The sequence below is a fragment of the Cryptomeria japonica genome, chromosome 8 (assembly GCF_030272615.1).
Source record: "Cryptomeria japonica chromosome 8, Sugi_1.0, whole genome shotgun sequence".
NCBI classification, from domain to species: Eukaryota; Viridiplantae; Streptophyta; class Pinopsida; order Cupressales; family Cupressaceae; genus Cryptomeria; species Cryptomeria japonica.
The window spans coordinates 67,343,107-67,349,106 of record NC_081412.1 but is presented as its reverse complement, the minus strand read 5'-3'; the positions used below and the strand labels follow the sequence as shown (position 1 = coordinate 67,349,106).

At 37.1% G+C, this 6,000-nt stretch overlaps 1 protein-coding gene across 3 annotated transcripts in view; it reads left to right on the top strand.

Annotated features, from left to right (window-relative positions):
- Positions 1 to 256: 256 nt before the first annotated feature.
- The window catches only part of LOC131046359 (protein HESO1), a 208,327-nt gene continuing 202,583 nt past the window's right edge, over positions 257 to 6,000 (top strand). The window contains exons 1-2 of one of the 3 annotated variants that reach the window (XM_057980089.2): positions 258 to 410; positions 939 to 1,252. The gene's annotated coding sequence lies outside the window, so the exon portion shown is untranslated. Of the gene's footprint in view, positions 411 to 938; positions 1,253 to 6,000 lie in introns of all 3 variants that reach the window. The other 2 variants (XM_057980088.2, XM_057980090.2) reach the window with 2 other exon arrangements.

Sequence of the window (6,000 nt, the reverse complement as noted above, 5' to 3'; positions counted from 1 at the left end):
TTTTTTTTGCTTTGATGAAGAGTTCAATAAAAACATAATAATATCTTATTAATAATTTAATATCAAATATTTATTTTTTAAATAAAATAATGAACAAATATGATCTACTTTATCTACATTTCTCATTTACTAGTTTTGCTAATTTTATAAAAGCAAAGCCAGGTTTTTATCAAATTGATGAGAAAATAATTTGGCCACGTATTAAACAAAACAGAAGTAAATAGCGACAAATTTTTCAAAGTCAAAATCCCTTCCTTCCACCCTACAAATAGTAAATAAAAGATCTAAGGAAAAAAAGAGAGGGAAAAAGGCCCAGGATTGCCGGGAGGAGGAGGAGCGAACCATGTTGTGAAGATTTTTTAATTTCCCTCTCACACAGGCAATCTTTTATCAGAAAAAAATAGTATTCGGTAAGTTTGATATGCGTTTTTTCAGTTATTATTAGTTAATTTTGTAAACTTGTTTTGAAGATCAATGGTCTTTTCCACAATTTTTCCTTTTTCCTATTCAGTCTGTTGGTTTTTTCCCCTTTTTCTTTTCAAATTTTTGCGTAAACACTGACTGCTGTTTTTGCCGACTGTTTTAATAATTATAATTTTTTTCTGGGCTAGATTTGGAAAAATTGTCTGACTTCATATAATGCCGGGGATCTGCTTTGTTTTTATCAGTAATATCGATAATTTATTTTTGAGTTAAATTTGTTCAACTTTTCCATTGCTTTTTACACAGGAGGAAAAAATTGCTTGGATCTCATTTAAATCGAACTAGCCATTTATAATTCATAAAGAAATTTGTTCTCTATCTCTCTTTCATCGCTTCTAGAAAACGTAGTGAAGATAAGCAAATTTTCTGATTAATTCTTTTCTATGCATCTCAGTTTAGAAGGTTTTCATTGTTCGGAAGACATTTTTGTTTCACTGGGTTGGGTTGTGCCCCAGGTTGCTTGGGTGAATGTCACAATTTGCTGAAATGAAATAAAATGATTCTAGTCATATTTGCAAGATCCAACTGTGCACGGGACCACAAATGTCATGAATATTGATTCTGTAGAGAGGTGAACGACCATTGTAAATGCTAGGTGGAAGTCCCAAGGATATTTTGGCAGAATAGAAAACCACTGGATGTGCCATCCTAGCAAAGTAGTTACTCGAGCTCAATGGTGTATTGCCTGAGCACTCAGAGATGACAGTGGCACTATTAACTCTAGATATGTATCCATCATTGCCAAGAAATCGATTCCATTCCCTTAGAGGTGAGTGACTACTGCAACACTTTTCGGTATAGTGATTAATGGGACAATTTCTACTTCCAGTCAGATTGCTTCATAACCTTGGTCTTGTGGCATTTTAGTGAAAAAAAATCATTTGTGTTCAATAAGAATTATAAACAAGTAATTGGAAGTTCTAGAAATGGGAGTGACTAGGGTTGGAAGTTGGTGGAAACCATAGTGTATATCTTTTTTGAAATAATGGGAAACTTGAGGACAAGTCATTGAAAAAAATAGGAAATGACATTGGGAACTAGCACAAAAAGATATGAAACATTGAAACTTGGAGATACATGTCGTAGGGTAATGATCCATAATCAGGGTGGATATTTCACACCTTTATCTATTAACACAAATTCTAATTGTGAAAGTAATCTGGATAAACTTGCACAATTAAATTAAGAGGAGAGGTATAGAAATGATATATAGTTTTAAACACAAAAGAAAGAATCAACCATAACAAAACATATACTATGGGAAAACCTTTTCGAGAGAGAACCTAACCACCAAATCTCGACTCAATTGTATTATCAACAACAAAAATAGTGTTACAATACAAATCCAGGCTCAGGCTTTCACAAGAGATTATACCAATGTACAAATCAAGAGATATTTTGACAACGTTGTTTTTTGGGTTGGTAATAGATCTAAAGCTTCCCTATCTACCCTTTACATCGCTGTATCATACAAAATGCAAAAACAAAATTTGCCACCTATATCAGACGTCCATGCATAACCTTACGACACCGCCTAAAAATCACAATACCATTATTACAGGGGTATGCAAAAAAGAAAACCCCTTTCAGCCACAACCTAGTGCCAACCCCTAGACCATTCATTCATGATTTTTAACAAAAAATACAAAAAATTACAAGACATAATGGATGCCAAAAAGAGGGACATCCCTCATTCTTTACTTGCTTCGTCCACCTCAGCTCTCATTTTCTTAGATGCAGCCATCTTCTTCCTCACTGCCTGCTTCTTCTTCTCCTTGGCTCCCATTTCTATGACCGCAAAAACATTATTTGCCTCTGCCTCTTTCAGCTGGAGATACACCTTTAGGGATTCCCACCCAATTATGGCTTCAACCCTTCTTTCATCTCTGTTACACCCTATTGGCCAATGAATGAACGAGATTAGCTCATACACCTCATTAGCATCCAAACAATCAATGCCTTCTTTGATATCGAAACCCGCTCCAGGAATAGCCCATTCCATCACAGAGTCTAACCCGTAAATTCAATCCTCCTTCACACTTGTCTTCATGACCCATTTAATGGTCTCCACCCTTTCTCCCAGGTCTAATCCCCACACTACCACCATGGCAACAATGTCCATGTTGGTCTGGTATTGATGCTTGGTTTGCAAAAAAAATCCCCCAACAACAATTCAATTACCTGCAAAAACTCCACATCACCAAATTTAAAGAGGCTTTTAAGCCTCTTTGCAGAAACCAGCCCCAAGAAAGCCACCTGCTGCCTAGTCGCGATCAACGTAAATGTCGCCTCCATCACCCTCACTCAACATAGCACTTGTCACTTCTGTTTGAGGAATAAAATCACCCTTTGCCACCTTTTAAAACCACCCTCTGCCACCTTTTAAAACCACCTAGAGACCCTTGTCCCATCAACTATCTTCCTTTAAATTCTCATTAATGCTCCCTTTGTGTGACGTGCCAAAGATGTCAGAAATTGAATGTGAGATTTTGAAAATCTTTAATACTCGCCTCTCCTTCATCATTTAAAGTTAATGCCCACTTTGATAACACATTCTCCGCCTCATTACCTGCGCGCCGTACATGTGAAATTTGGTAACTATCAAAAGTTGCCAATTCTTGCTTGATTGCCATAGATGTACTTTTGTAAATTCCAAGCTTGCACTTCACCCGATTTAATCGCATTGACACTGATTAAAGAGTCACCCTCCAAATGAATTTTTGAAGGCGCAAGCGTCTTCCAAGTTTGACACCATGAAGAGCTGCCATAGCTTTTGCAACATTATTTGTCTCATCATCTAGCCGCTTTGCCCCCAAGGTGATGATATTCCCTTGCCAATTTTTGACCATGAATCCCGCTCCTGAAGTGCTTAGATTGCCCTTGGACGCTCCATTGAATTTAATTTTAAACCATCCCTCCATCGGTTTTAGCCATGTTACCTCCTTTGAAAGACTAGTCTCTGGATGCACTCGACCATGCCCATTAACAAGCTGAAGTTTAATGTGTGGCCATTCCATTTAAATTCTTTTGTCCTCACTTGTAAAAGGGCCATGGATTCTATAAAACTGGGAAGCCGCCGCACCAACCATTTTCTCAATCAAATGATTGATCCTATGACATACCCTCTTAGTAGACTCCTTTTTCTCTTGAAAAATACGTCTATTCCTTTCCTTCCATATCTCCTAGATAATGGCAGATGGACAAATCGTCCAAATACATGAGAATATCGATTTCCTGCCCCCTTCTGGCCAACCAAGGAATAATTGCTTTAAGGTTACCGAAAGAGGCCCTTGCCATTCCAATTTTTGCATTACCATCCGCCAACATTTTGTAGCTGCCTCACAATGTAACAACAAATGATCCATTGTCTCCTGCTCCTTCTCACACATCACACATTTCAAAGGCCCCATTAATCCAAGTCTTTTCCTTCTTTCTCTTGTCAAAATTCTACCTTTAATGGCTAACCATGCAAAAGCCCCCGCTTTTGGAAGACATTCCTTTCCCCCGGATAATCGAGAAGGCAATCTTTCCTCCCCATCTCTCCCATCCAACAATTGATAGCCAAGCTTCACCGAATACTTTCCATTTGTGGCTCCACATCGCACTACCCTATCCTCTATATTTGTTAACAAAACCTTCCTCTGTTTGAAGATTACAAAAAGTTTGTTTTTCTGCTCATTAGTCAAATCCGCATTCTCCAATGATTTCCAAGCCCACTTCTTGCCTTCTTCACACCATCTCAATTACATATAATCTCGAACTTTGCTCCCCCATCTTTGGCTGAGATGCAATTTTAGATCATTTAGATCTCCATCATCACCTAAAACTTTATTGCCCTCCCAAGAATCATCCCAAAAATTTGTTGAGAGTTCATTACCTATTTGCCAAGTGATGTGATCTATAATCTCCGATCTACAAGACACAATAAAATTCCAAATTGGAGATCCCTTCAGAGGATTATGAATTGTGAAAATCCTTTTGGCTATCATCAATATCCAAATATTTAGCTTTCAGAATTTTAACCCAAAGCTGGTTCGGGTTTGAATAAATACTCTAGACTAGTTTTGCACCCATAGCCTCATTCATTATTTGCCAATCTCTCAGCCCAGCCCCCTTGTCCTTCTTGGCTATACAAATCTTTTCCCACTCTAGCAATGGAATTTTGTCTTGATCTCTAGCTCCATTCTAGAATAATTTCCGCATTTTTTGCCCAATAACGCTCACAACTTTTTGAGGTATTCTCAATCACATCATAGAAAAAATGGGGATAGCAGAACTAAGAGATTTCAGCATTAAGATTCTTCCTGCCGAAGTGAGCCATCTGCTTTTCCACCCATCCACTCTTCGCATACAGCAATCCACTAGATCTTTCCACAAAGTTGATCTACATGCTCCCCCAAACAAAGGTGTTCCAAGATACTTTCTAGGTAAGGAGCCCAATTTCATTTTAAGGATCCTACAAATCTCCCTTTGTTTTTGGCTCACCATATTTAAAAAAAAATCTCTGATTTTCTCCGAAACTCTGCTATACTTATCTATCATTTCCTTCATGGATATTTTGACAACATTTCAATACTTGCAAAATTGAAGAACTTTAAACCTCCATCGAAAGCTCTCAATAAATAGGAAAAGCAATACTTGAAACCATGAGCTAAAATCAAACAAAATGTGGCTTTCAAATCCATAGTCAAATTTAGATGCCCAAATCGCAAGATAGTTGTATAGGCTAAAATAGCATATTCTTCATACCTATTATAAGCTTTCATAACATTGTCACTATTAACTTATCAACTTGGGTGCTCCATTTTGGTTCTATTACATCCATTTAAAGAAAGATGTTTTATGATGTGTCATAAGCTGCTCAACAAGTGTAACTTTCTCTTACAACTCTTATGCATCATAGATCCTTGCACATTTTTGATGTGGGAGGCCCAACTTTGGGAGGCATAACTTTTGATTTGGGAAGCTTATTAATCTTTTTTTTTAAATTGAAAATTTTGGAGTATATTTGACAACTAAAGGTCCCAATGCTGATCTTGATGCGTTTTGGGGTCAAAATTGACCATCTAAAGTTTGAAAAACACACTCTTCTTGTTTTTAAGATCAGGGTGCAAGGTTGAGACACTTTTCCTAACATTCTCCTATTTACTGAACACCTTGCAAGACAAAGGGAATACCAACATTGACAACTATTTGCTAGGGGCCAAGAGGCCCATAGGCTTACCACTACACTCGAACTTCTCTATGTTGATTGGTTTTGTCAAAGTATCTTTAACATTCTCTAGAGTATCTATCTTTCTCCACCATATCACCAACAATAGAATTAATTCAACACTCAAACTCTCCATGTTGATTGCCTTTGTCAAAGCATCTACAACATACTCAAGAGTATCAATCTTCTTCAACATGTCTCTCTCCTCCTCCACTTTATCACAAACAAAATGATATATTATGTCATTGTGCTTCATTTGTTGGAGTAAATAATTCATACATTAATTATTCACTTAATTGCATTAA